This window comes from Lolium perenne, chromosome 3 (genome assembly GCF_019359855.2).
Source record: "Lolium perenne isolate Kyuss_39 chromosome 3, Kyuss_2.0, whole genome shotgun sequence".
Classification (NCBI taxonomy): domain Eukaryota; kingdom Viridiplantae; phylum Streptophyta; class Magnoliopsida; order Poales; family Poaceae; genus Lolium; species Lolium perenne.
In genome coordinates, this window is record NC_067246.2 from 44,506,563 (window position 1) to 44,519,832 (window position 13,270).

Here is a 13,270-nt window from a genome sequence, read left to right on the forward strand (position 1 = left end):
GGAATTAGAAGACGCTGATGTTCAACAACAGGCTTTGCATCATCTTCCATATTAATAGCATGTTGGCAAATAGAAGGAGAAATCCCTTTCAAATCATCAAGAGTATAGCCAATAGCGCCTCGGTGCTTCTTCAATATTTCCAATAACCTTTCTTCCTCAATCTCTGAAAGCTTAGAACTAATAATAACAGGAGATATTTTCTTATCATCAATATGAGCATATTTAAGGTTATCAGGCAAAGGCTTTAATTCAAAAACAGGATCTTCCTTTGGTGGCGGTGTTGTACCCAAATCTTCCACCGGTAAATCATGCTTGAGAATAGGTTGGCGGAGAAAAATTTCCTCCAGCTCATCTCTTTCTTTCCTAAAAACTTCACTCTCGCTATCCTCCAAATGTTGCTGCAAAGGATTATTAGGAACAAGAACAATAGATGCACACTGCTCCATTTTAAAATCATTATTAGGCAAATCAGCTTTATAAGGAGTTTTGGTAAATTTAGAGAAGTTAAACTCATAAGATTCACCAGAAAATTTAGTCAAAATTTTCTCTTTCTTGCAATCTATAATAGCTCCACAAGTATTTAGAAAAGGTCTACCAAAAATAATAGGACAATAAACTAGCAGCAGAACCAAGTACCAAAAAGTCAGCAGGATATTTAATCTTACCGCATAAAACTTCCACATCTCGAACAATACCAATTGGAGAAATAGTTTCTCTATTAGCCAGCTGAATAACCACATCAATATCTTCAAGTTCACAAGAATCAATTTCGTGCATAATCTCCGTGTAAAGCTCATAAGGAATAGCACTAACACTTGCACCAATATCACATAATCCATAATAGCAATGATCACCAATTCTAACAGATAGCATAGGAACACTAGCTTGTTTGGGTTTATTAGGATGTGAAACAATATTAGAAGCATCTTCACAGAAAATAATATGACCATCCTCCACATTTTCAGTCACAAGATCTTTAACTATTGCAACAGCAGGTTCAACTTTTATTTGTTCCTCAGGTTCTACAGGTTTCTTTTCACTTTTATGAACTGCACTATTTATAACAGAGTACTCCTTCATTTTAGCAGGGAAAGGAGTTTTTTCAATATAAGCTTCAGGAATAATATGATCAGCAGTTCCAACTACAACGCATTTATTAATAGATGAATCAATTTTATCTTTATACGGTTCATGATACTTATCAAAATTCTTCTTTGGCAATTCATAATGAGAGGCAAAAGCTTTATAAAGATTTGCAGCAACTTGAGAATCAAGACCATATGTAGCACTCATATTACGAAATTTATCAGTATCCATAAAAGCTTCAATGCATTTATAATCATAAATTATACCTGATTCTCTATCCTTGTCGTTCTCCCAACCTTCAGTATTTTCTTGGATCTGATCAAGAAGGTCCCTTTTAAACTCTTCTTTGTTGCGTGTAAATGATCCAGAACAAGAAGTATCCAGCAAGGTCTTGTCTTGAAAAGAAAGTCTTGCATAGAAATTATCAATAATAACATTACCAGGAAGCTCATGAATGGGGCATTTGAGCATTAAAGACTTCAATCTCCCCCAAGCTTGGGCAATACTCTCTCCATCATGAGGCCAAAAATTATATATGCGATTCCGATCCTTGTGAATTTCACTTGGAGGATAGAACCTAGAATAAAACCGGGGCACAATATCATTCCATTCAAGAGAATCCCCATTATCCAGTAATTTATACCAATGCGCCGCCTTACCAGACAGCGATCAAGAGAATAGTTTCTTCCTCACTTCATCCATAGCAATACCTGCACATTTGAATAACCCGCATAATTCATGCAAAAACAGTAAATGATCACCGGGATGGACAGTTCCATCCCCTTCATAGCGGTTATCCATAACACGTTCAATAATTTTCATAGGTATTTTATATGGTATCACTTCCTCACCTGGCGCCTCATCCACTACCGTTGCAGTAGTAGTAGATTTCCCAAATAAAAATTGAAGAGAAGATCTCTCCATAATGACTTATAGCAGCAGGCAGAAATAAAATCAGCACAAACAGTAAAGGTTTTCCTTACCAATTCCACTTACCAATAGCGCTTCACTCCCCGGCAACGGCGCCAGAAAATAGTCTTGATGACCCACAAGTATAGGGGGTGTATCGTAGTATTTTCGATAAGTAAGAATGTCGATCCCAACGAGGAGCAGAAGGTGTTGACAAGCAGTTTCGATGAAGGATTCACTGTAAATGCTCACAGACAAGTATTCAGGGGGTTTTGATGTAACAGTTGAATAAAGCACGAGTAAGTAAAGTGCGAGAGTAACAATTGCAGCGAGTGGCCCAATCCTTTTTAGCACAAAGGACAAGCCGGTTTGTTTACTTATAATGACCAAACGTTCTCGAGGACACACGGGATTTTAGTCTAGTGCTTTCGCTACATACGGCTAAATAATCTTCATTGTTATGATAAGTGTTGTGTGGGTGAACCTACGCTAATGTACCGCCCTTCCTAGGACTAATACATACTTGTGATTATACCCCTTGCAAGCATCCGCAACTACAAGAAAGTAATTAAGAATAAATCTAACCACAGCCTTAAACTCGAGATCCTCGCGATCCCTCCTGCATCGATATACCAACGGGGGTTTAGGTTTCTGTCCTCCGGCAACCCCGCAATTGGCAAACGAATACAAGATGCATTCCCCTAGGCCCATAAATGGTGAAGTGTCATGTAGTCGACGTTCACATGACACCACTAGAAGAATAACACCACAACTTAAATATCACACCATTGAATATTACTCAACCATAGTTCACTACTAACATTTAGACTTCACCCATGTCCTCAAGAACTAAACGAACTACTCACGAGACATCATATGGAACATGATCAGAGGTGATATGATGATGAATAACAATCTGAACATAAACTTGGTTCAATGGTTTCACTCAATAGCATCAACAACAAGTAGAGATCGATACCGGGAGAGTTTCCCCTATCAAACAATCAAGATCAAACCCAAATTGCTACGGCGGTGACGGTGTCCAGCGGTGGAGACGGCGGTGATGATGGTGGAGATGATGATGATGGTGATGGAGATGATGTCCAGCTCGATGACGGTGACGATGGCGTCGATTTCCCCCTCCCGGAGGGAATTTCCCCGGCGGATTCCTGCCCGCCGGAGAGCTCTTTTCTCTCTGGTGTTCTCCGCCCCGCAGAGGCGGCTGTAACTCTTCGCGAGGTACCCTCTGTGGCTTAGGTTTTTGGGACGAAGGATTTCGCGAAGAAAAGGAGGCAAAAGGGGCTGTGGGCCCCCCACACCACATGGCGGCGCGGCCAGGCCATGGGCCGCGCCGCCCTAGGGTGTGGGCCCACCCTGGGTCCTCCTGGCTCCTCCTTCTGGCTTCCTTTGTCATCTTGAAAAATAGGATTTTTGGTATAATTTCCTTCCACAGTTGATCTTCCGAAATATTGCGTTCTGACGGTGCTTTTTCCCGCAGAATCCTGGCTCCGGTGCTTGATCCTCCAATAATGATGAAACATGCAAAATAGATGAAATAACATAAGTATTGTGTCTCAATATGAAATATATCAATGAATAACAGCAAATTATGATATAAAATAGTGATGCAAATTGGACGTATCAATAAGTATAACCTGTTAATTGTTCTCTGACCAAGAACGAAGTTTGCCATCACCAATTATGATTTCTTATGCAGCTTTATTTGTGATTACCTTCTACTTGTTTCAAGTTGAATTATATGAGGAAGTTGTTTACTAGAATGTCTTGTGTGAATGAATATGATGCTTCTTGTCCGTATTTTATTTATCGACTCTTCACTCCATAAACATGTGGTCCTATTTACCTAGTTCAGTTTCGCTTGGGGACAAGCGAAGTCTAAGCTTGGTGGAGTTGATACGTCCATTTTGCATCACTATTTTATATCATAATTTGATGTTATTCATTGATATATTTCATATTTGGAGATGATACTTATGTTATTTCATCTATTTTGCATGTTTCATGATTATTGGAGGATCGCGCACCGGAGTCAGGATTCTGCTGGAAAAAGTGCCGTCAGAATGCAATATTTCGGAAGATCAACAATTGACGGAAATTATATGAAAATTCCTATTTTTCCAGAAGACGAAGGGAGCTAGAAGGGGGAGCCGAGGAGGGCCGCCGTGGGCCCACCTCATAGGTCGGCGCGGGCCAAGGCCTAGCCGCGCCGCCTTGTGGGGAGGGGGCCCACAGCCCCCTCTGGCCTCCTCTCCTTCGCGTATTTCTTCATCCCGAAAACCTAAGCTCCAGGGGGACAGTCTTGAAGAGTCACAGCCGCCTCTGCGAGGCGGAGACACTAGAGAGAAAAGAGCTCTCCGGTAGGCTGAGATCCGCCGGGGAAATTCCCTCTCGGAGGGGGAAATCGACGGCATCGTCACCGTCATCGAGCTGGACATCATTGATACGTCTCCGACGTATCGATAATTTCTTATGTTCCATGCCACATTATTGATGTTATCTACATGTTTTATGCACACTTTATGTCATATTCGTGCATTTTCTGGAACTAACCTATTAACAAGATGCCGAAGTGCCAGTTGCTATTTTCTGCTGTTTTTGGTTTCAGAAATCCTAGTAAGGAAATATTCTCGGAATTGGACGAAATCAAAGCCCAGGGGCCTATTTTCTCACGAAGCTTCCAGAAGTCCGAAGGAGAGACGAAGAGGGGCCACGGAGGGGCCACACCATAGGGCGGCGCGGCCCCCCCCCCCTTGGCCGCGCTGGCCTGTAGTGTGGGGCCCCCGTGCCGCCTCTTGACCTGACCTTCCGCCTATAAAAAGTCTCCGTGACGAAACCCCCAGTACCGAGAACCACGATACGGAAAACCTTCCAGAGACGCCGCCGCCGCCGATCCCATCTCGGGGGATCCAGGAGATCGCCTCCGGCACCCTGCCGGAGAGGGGAATCATCTCCTGGAGGACTCTACGCCGCCATGGTCGCCTCCGGTGTGATGTGTGAGTAGTCTACCCCTGGACTATGGGTCCATAGCAGTAGCTAGATGGTTGTCTTCTCCCCATTGTGCTATCATTGTCGGATCTTGTGAGCTGCCTAACATGATCAAGATCATCTATCTGTAATTCTATATGTTGCGTTTGTTGGGATCCGATGAATAGAGAATACTTGTTATGTTGATTATCAAAGTTATGTCTATGTGTTGTTTATGATCTTGCATGCTCTCCGTTATTAGTAGATGCTCTGGCCAAGTTGATGCTAGTAACTCCAAGAGGGAGTATTTATGCTCGATAGTGGGTTCATGTCTACGTGAATGCGGAGGAGTGACAAGAACCACTAAGGTTACTGGATGTCTTGTTGCCACTAGGGATAAAACATTGGTGCTATGTTCAAGGATGTAGTCACTGATTACATTACGCGCAATACTTAATGCAATTGTCTGTTGTTAGCAACTTAATACTGGAGGGGGTTCGGATGATAACCTGAAGGTGGACTTTTTAGGCATAGATGCAGTTGGATGACGGTCTATGTACTTTGTCGTAATGCCCAATTAAATCTCACTATACTCATCATGATATGTATGTGCATTGTCATGCTCTCTTTATTTGTCAATTGCCCAACTGTAATTTGTTCACCCAACATGCTGTTCGTCTTATGGGAGAGACACCTCTAGTGAACTGTGGACCCCGGTCCAATTCTCTTTACTGAAATACAATCTACTGCAATACTGTTCTATTGTTTTCTGCAAACAATCATCTTCCACACAATACGGTTAACTCTTTGTTACAGCAAGCCGGTGAGATTGACAACCTCACTGTTTCGTTGGGGCAAAGTACTTTGGTTGTGTTGTGCAGGTTCCACGTTGGCGCCGGAATCCCTGGTGTTGCGCCGCACTACATCTCGCCGCCATCAACCTTCAACGTGCTTCTTGGCTCCTCCTGGTTCGATAAACCTTGGTTTCTTTCTGAGGGAAAACTTGCTGCTGTGCGCATCATACCTTCCTCTTGGGGTTGCCCAACGAACGTGTGAAATACACGCCATCAAGCTAAATTTCTGGCGCCGTTGCCGGGGAACTGAAGAAAAGTTACACCACAAAGATTTCTATCTCCCACGTCAACTGCACGCCAGCAGTAAATTTCTGGCGCCGTTGCCGGGGAGATCAAGACACGCTGCAAGGGGAGTCTCCACTTCTCAATCTCTTTACTTTGTTTTTGTCTTGCTTAGTTTTATTTACTACTTTGTTTGCTGCACTAAATCAAAATACAAAAAAATTAGTTGCTAGTTTTACTTTATTTGCTATCTTGTTTGCTATATCAAAAACACAAAAAAAAAAAAATTAGTTACTTGTTTTACTTTATAATATCATGCATGTTTTTATTTCACTAGTTAAGCATAATGGAAAACAACAAAAATATGAGAGATCTTTATGAACTTTATCTTGAATTAGGACATGATGTGTTTGAAGAGAGAATTAAAAAACCCATGGAACTTTATATGCATGCTAATGGGAATGTTATTACTATGGATGCTTTGAACACCATTGTTGCTAATGCTATGGAAAATTCTAAGCTTGGGGAAGCTGGCTCTGATGAGCATGATCTTTTTAGTCCCCCAAGCATTGAGGAGAAAATTTTCTTTCATGATTACAATATGTCTCCTATATATGATGATAGCCACTTTGTTGAATTTGCTCCCACTACAACTAATAAAATTGATTATGCTTACGTGGAGAGTAATAATTTTATGCATGAGAATCATGATAAGAATGCTTTATGTGATAGTTACATTGTTGAGTTTGCTCATGATGCTACTGAAAATTATTATGAGAGAGGAAAATATGGTTGTAGAAATTTTCATGTTACTAAAACACCTCTCTATGTGCTGAAATTTTTGAAGCTACACTTGTTTTATCTTCCTATGCTTGTTACTTTGCTCTTCATGAACTTGTTTATTTACAAGATTCCTATGCATAGGAAGCATTTTAGACTTAAATGTGTTTTGAATTTTCCTCTTGATGCTCTCTTTTGCTTCAAATACTATTTCTTGCGAGTGCATCATTAAAACTGCTGCTGCCCATCTTAATGGCTATAAAGAAAGAACTTTTTGGGAGATAACCCAAGTGTTATTTTGCTACAGTACTTTGTTTTTATTTTGTGTCTTGGAAGTTGTTTACTACTGTAGCAACCTCTCCTTATCTTAGTTTTGTGTTTTGTTGTGCCAAGTTAAGCCGTTGATAGAAAAGTAAGTACTAGATTTGGATTACTGCACAGTTCCAGATTTCTTTGCTGTCACGAATCTGGGTCCACCTCCCTGTAGGTAGCTCAGAAAATTAAGCCAATTTACGTGCATGATCCTCAGATATGTACGCAACTTTCATTAAATTTGAGCATTTTCATTTGAGCAAGTCTGGTGCCATTTTAAAATTCGTCAATACGAACTGTTCTGTTTTGACAGATTCTGCCTTTTATTTCGCATTGCCTCTTTCGCTATGTTGGATGAATTTCTTTGATCCACTAATGTCCAGTAGCATTATGCAATGTCCAGAAGTGTTAAGAATGATTGTGTCACCTCTGAATATGTCAATTTATATTGTGCACTAACCCTCTAATGAGTTGTTTCGAGTTTGGTGTGGAGGAAGTTTTCAAGGATCAAGAGAGGAGTATGATGCAACATGATCAAGGAGAGTGAAAGCTCTAAGCTTGGGGATGCACCCGGTGGTTCACCCCTGCATATATCAAGAAGACTCAAGCGTCTAAGCTTGGGGATGCCCAAGGCATCCCCTTTTTCATCGACAATATTATCAGGTTCCTCCCCTGAAACTATATTTTTATTCCGTCACATCTTATGTGTTTTGCTTGGAGCGTCGGTTTGTTTTTGTTTTTGTTTTGTTTGAATAAAATGGATCCTAGCATTCACTTTATGGGAGAGAGACACGCTCCGCTGTAGCATATGGACAAGTATGTCCTTGGTTTCTACTCATAGTATTCATGGCGAAGTTTCTTCTTCGTTAAATTGTTATATGGTTGGAATTGGAAAATGATACATGTAGTAATTGCTATAAATGTCTTGGGTAATGTGATACTTGGCAATTGTTGTGCTCATGATTAAGCTCTTGCATCATATGCTTTGCACCCATTAATGAAGAAATACATAGAGCATGCTAAAATTTGGTTTGCATATTTGGTTTCTCTAAGGTCTAGATAATTTCTAGTATTGAGTTTGAACAACAAGGAAGACGGTGTAGAGTCTTATAATGTTTTCAATATGTCTTTTATGTGAGTTTTGCTGCACCGGTTCATCCTTGTGTTTGTTTCAAATAAGCCTTGCTAGCCTAAACCTTGTATCGAGAGGGAATACTTCTCATGCATCCAAAATACTTGAGCCAACCACTATGCCATTTGTGTCCACCATACCTACCTATACTACATGGTATTTTTCCGCCATTCCAAAGTAAATTGCTTGAGTGCTACCTTTAAAATTCCATCATTCACCTTTGCAATATATAGCTCATGGGACAAATAGCTTAAAACTATTGTGGTATTGAATATGTAATTATGCACTTTATCTCTTATTAAGTTGCTTGTTGTGCGATAACGATGTTCACTGGGGACGCCATCAACTTTTCATTGTTGAATTTCATGTGAGTTGCTATGCATGTTCGTCTTGTCTGAAGTAAGAGAGATCTACCACCATATGGTTAAGCATGAATATGTTAGAGAAGAACATTGGGCCGCTAACTAAAGCCATGCTCCATGGTGGAAGTTTCAGTTTTGGACAACAATCCTCAAATCTCAAATGAGAAAATTATTAATTGTTGTTATATGCTTATGCATAAAAGAGGAGTCCATTATCTGTTGTCTATGTTGTCCCGATATGGATGTCTAAGTTGAAGAATAATCAATAGCGAGAAATCCAATGCGAGCTTTCTCCTTAGACCTTTGTACAGGCGGCATAGAGGTACCCCTTTGTGACACTTGGTAAAAACAATGCATTGTGATGACCCGGTAGTCCAAGCTAATTAGGACAAGGTGCGGGCACTATTAGTACACTATGCATGAGGCTTGCAACTTATAAGATATAATTTACTTGATGCATATGCTTTATTACTACCGTTGACAAAATTGTTTCATGTTTTCAAAATCAAAGCTCTAGCACAAATATAGCAATCGATGCTTTTCCTCTATGGAGGACTATTCTTTTACTTTCAATGTTGAGTCAGTTCACCTATCTCTCTCCACCTCAAGAAGCAAACACTTGTGTGAACTGTGCATTGATTCCTACATACTTGCTTATTGCACTTATTATATTACTCTATGTTGACAATATCCATGAGATATACATGTTACAAGTTGAAAGCAACCGCTGAAACTTAATCTTCTTTTGTGTTGCTTCAATGCCTTTACTTTGAATTATTGCTTTATGAGTTAACCCTTATGCAAGACTTATTGATGCTTGTCTTGAAGTGATATTCATGAAAAGTCTTTGCTATATGATTCACTTGTTTACTCATGTCATATACATTGTTTCGATCGCTGCATTCACTACATATGCTTTACAAATAGTATGATCAAGATTATGATGGCATGTCACTCCAGAAATTATCTGTGTTATCGTTTTACCTGCTCGGGACGAGCAGAACTAAGCTTGGGGATGCTGATACGTCTCCGACGTATCGATAATTTCTTATGTTCCATGCCACATTATTGATGTTATCTACATGTTTTATGCACACTTTATGTCATATTCGTGCATTTTCTGGAACTAACCTATTAACAAGATGCCGAAGTGCCGATTCTTGTTTCATTGCTTTTTGGTTTCAGAAATCCTAGTAAGGAAATATTCTCGGAATTGGACGAAATCAAAGCCCAGGGGCCTATTTTCTCACGAAGCTTCCAGAAGTCCGAAGGAGAGACGAAGAGGGGCCACGGAGGGGCCACACCATAGGGCGGCGCGGCCCCCCCCTTGGCCGCGCCGGCCTGTAGTGTGGGGCCCCCGTGCCGCCTCTTGACCTGCCCTTTCGCCTATAAAAAGTCTCCGTGACGAAACCCCCAGTACCGAGAACCACGATACGGAAAACCTTCCAGAGACGCCGCCGCCGCCGATCCCATCTCGGGGGATCCAGGAGATCGCCTCCGGCACCCTGCCGGAGAGGGGAATCATCTCCCGGAGGACTCTACGCCGCCATGGTCGCCTCCGGTGTGATGTGTGAGTAGTCTAGCCCTGGAGTATGGGTCGATAGCGGTAGCGAGATGGTTGTCGTCTCCCCATTGTGCTATCATTGTCGGATCTTGTGAGCTGCCTAACATGATCAAGATCATCTATACGTAATTCTATATGTTGCGTTTGTTGGGATCCGATGAATAGAGAATACTTGTTATGTTGATTATCAAAGTTATGTCTATGTGTTGTTTATGATCTTGCATGCTCTCCGTTATTAGTAGATGCTCTGGCCAAGTTGATGCTAGTAACTCCAAGAGGGAGTATTTATGCTCGATAGTGGGTTCATGTCTCTGTGAATCTGGAGGAGTGACAAGAACCACTAAGGTTACGGATGTGCTGTTGCCACTAGGGATAAAACATTGGTGCTATGTTCAAGGATGTAGTCACTGATTACATTACGCGCAATACTTAATGCAATTGTCTGTTGTTAGCAACTTAATACTGGAGGGGGTTCGGATGATAACCTGAAGGTGGACTTTTTAGGCATAGATGCAGTTGGATGACGGTCTATGTACTTTGTCGTAATGCCCAATTAAATCTCACTATACTCATCATGATATGTATGTGCATGGTCATGCTCTCTTTATTTGTCAATTGCCCAACTGTAATTTGTTCACCCAACATGCTGTTCGTCTTATGGGAGAGACACCTCTAGTGAACTGTGGACCCCGGTCCAATTCTCTTTACTGAAATACAATCTCTTGCACATCTTGTTCTACTGTTTTCTGCAAACAATCATCTTCCACACAATACGGTTAACTCTTTGTTACAGCAAGCCGGTGAGATTGACAACCTCACTGTTTCGTTGGGGCAAAGTACTTTGGTTGTGTTGTGCAGGTTCCACGTTGGCGCCGGAATCCCTGGTGTTGCGCCGCACTACATCTCACCGCCATCAACCTTCAACGTGCTTCTTGGCTCCTCCTGGTTCGATAAACCTTGGTTTCTTTCTGAGGGAAAACTTGCTGCTGTGCGCATCATACCTTCCTCTTGGGGTTGCCCAACGAACGTGTGAAATACACGCCATCAAGCTAAATTTCTGGCGCCGTTGCCGGGGAACTGAAGAAAAGTTACACCACAAAGATTTCTATCTCCCACGTCAACTGCACGCCAGCAATCATCTCCATCACCATCGTCATCATCTCCATCATCATCACCGCGGTCTCCACCGCTGCACATCGTCACCGCTGTAACAATTTGGGTTGGATCTTGATTGTTTGATTGGGGAAACTCTCCCGGTAATGATTTCTACTTGTTATTGATGCTATTGACTGAAACCATTGAACCAAGGTTTATGTTCAGATTGTTATTCATCATCATATCACCTCTGATCATTTTCCATATGATGTCTCGTGAGTTGTTCGTTTAGTTCTTGAGGACATGGGTGAAGTCTAAATGTTAGTAGTGAATTATGGCTGAGTAATATTCAATGTTATGATATTTAAGTTGTGGTGTTATTCTTCTAGTGGTGTCATGTGAACGTCGACTACATGATACTTCACCTTTATGGGCCTAGGGGAATACATCTTGTACTCGTTTGCCAATTGCGGGGTTGCCGGAGTGACAGAAACCTGAACCCCCGTTGGTATATCGATGTAGGAGGGATAGCAGGATCTCAGAGTTTAAGGCTGTGGTTAGATTTATCTTAATTACTTTCTTGTAGTTGCGGATGCTTGCAAGGGGTTTAATCACAAGTATGTATTAGTCTTAGGAAGGGCGGTGCATTAGCATAGGTTCACCCACACAACACTTATCAAAACAATGAAGATTAATTAGCTATATGAAGCGAAAACACTAGACTAAAATCCCGTGTGTCCTCAAGAACGTTTGGTCATTATAAGTAAACAAACCGGATTGTTCTTTGTGCTAAAAAGGATTGGGCCACTCGCTGCAATTGTTACTCTTGCACATTACTTACTCGTACTTTATTCAACTGCTACATCAAAACCCCCTGAATACTTGTCTGTGAGCATTTACAGTGAATCCTTCATCGAAACTGCTTGTCAACACCTTCTGCTCCTCGTTGGGATCGACATTCTTACTTATCGAAAATACTACGATACACCCCCTATACTTGTGGGTCATCACTCCTCATAGTCAATGATGACCCACTCCTCATAGTCAATGCCATACCTTTGTTTAAAACCTTTTGCAACAAGATGATCTTTATACCTATCAATAGTGCCATCAGCATGTTTCTTGATACGGTAAACCCATTTGCAGTCAATAACATTTTTGGTGCGGTTTGGAGGCACAAGGTGCCAAGTGTTGTTGGATAGAAGTGCATCATATTCCTCTTGCATTGCCTGCTTCCAAGTTGGATCAGCAAGGGCCTCTTGCAATTTTGTCGGTTCTCCTGTAGATGTGAGCAGAGCATATCGAATTGTACCATCGGTATGAATTTTTGGGTGACGTATACCTTTTTGCAGTCGAGTGCGCGGTTCAACAGTTGGCTGAAATACAGCAGTATCTGGTGCAGAAGATCCCAGGGGAGGCAAAGGAGCTGAACTGCTGTCAGCTGAGCTGCTGCTGTCAGCCGCATCTGAGCCAGGAGACGTGGCCGTGGGGCTATCGGCTGATGGAGACGTTGGCGTGGGGCTGGTGGCAGGAGACACGCCCAGCGAACCAGGAGGCGACACACGCCCAGCCTGCCCATGTGCAGCGGCAGCGTCGCCTGGAGATGGGCCAGCAGCATCCAAGGCGTCCGGCGCGCGCGACGAGATGACGACGCCAGGCGAACCTTCGACGTCAGGCTCTGCCAGGGAGCGATCCAAGGTAGATTCTTGTCCAGAATCTAGCTCGGGATTTGTGTTGTTTTCTGGTGGTGAGTTCTCGGAACTGGGAGCATCATTGGATGTGCAGTTTTCAGCAGATTCTTCAGAATTTTGTGTAGTTTCTTTGTGAGAGAACATTGAGGAACCATCAGCTGCAACCTGAGAAGTAGGAACAGTAGGAACAAGTTGCAAAAAATTGTCATTAGCTTGCACACCCCTATCACTAGATGCCGAGGGAATAGAATCACGAGGAAGCAAGAGAATTTCATCAT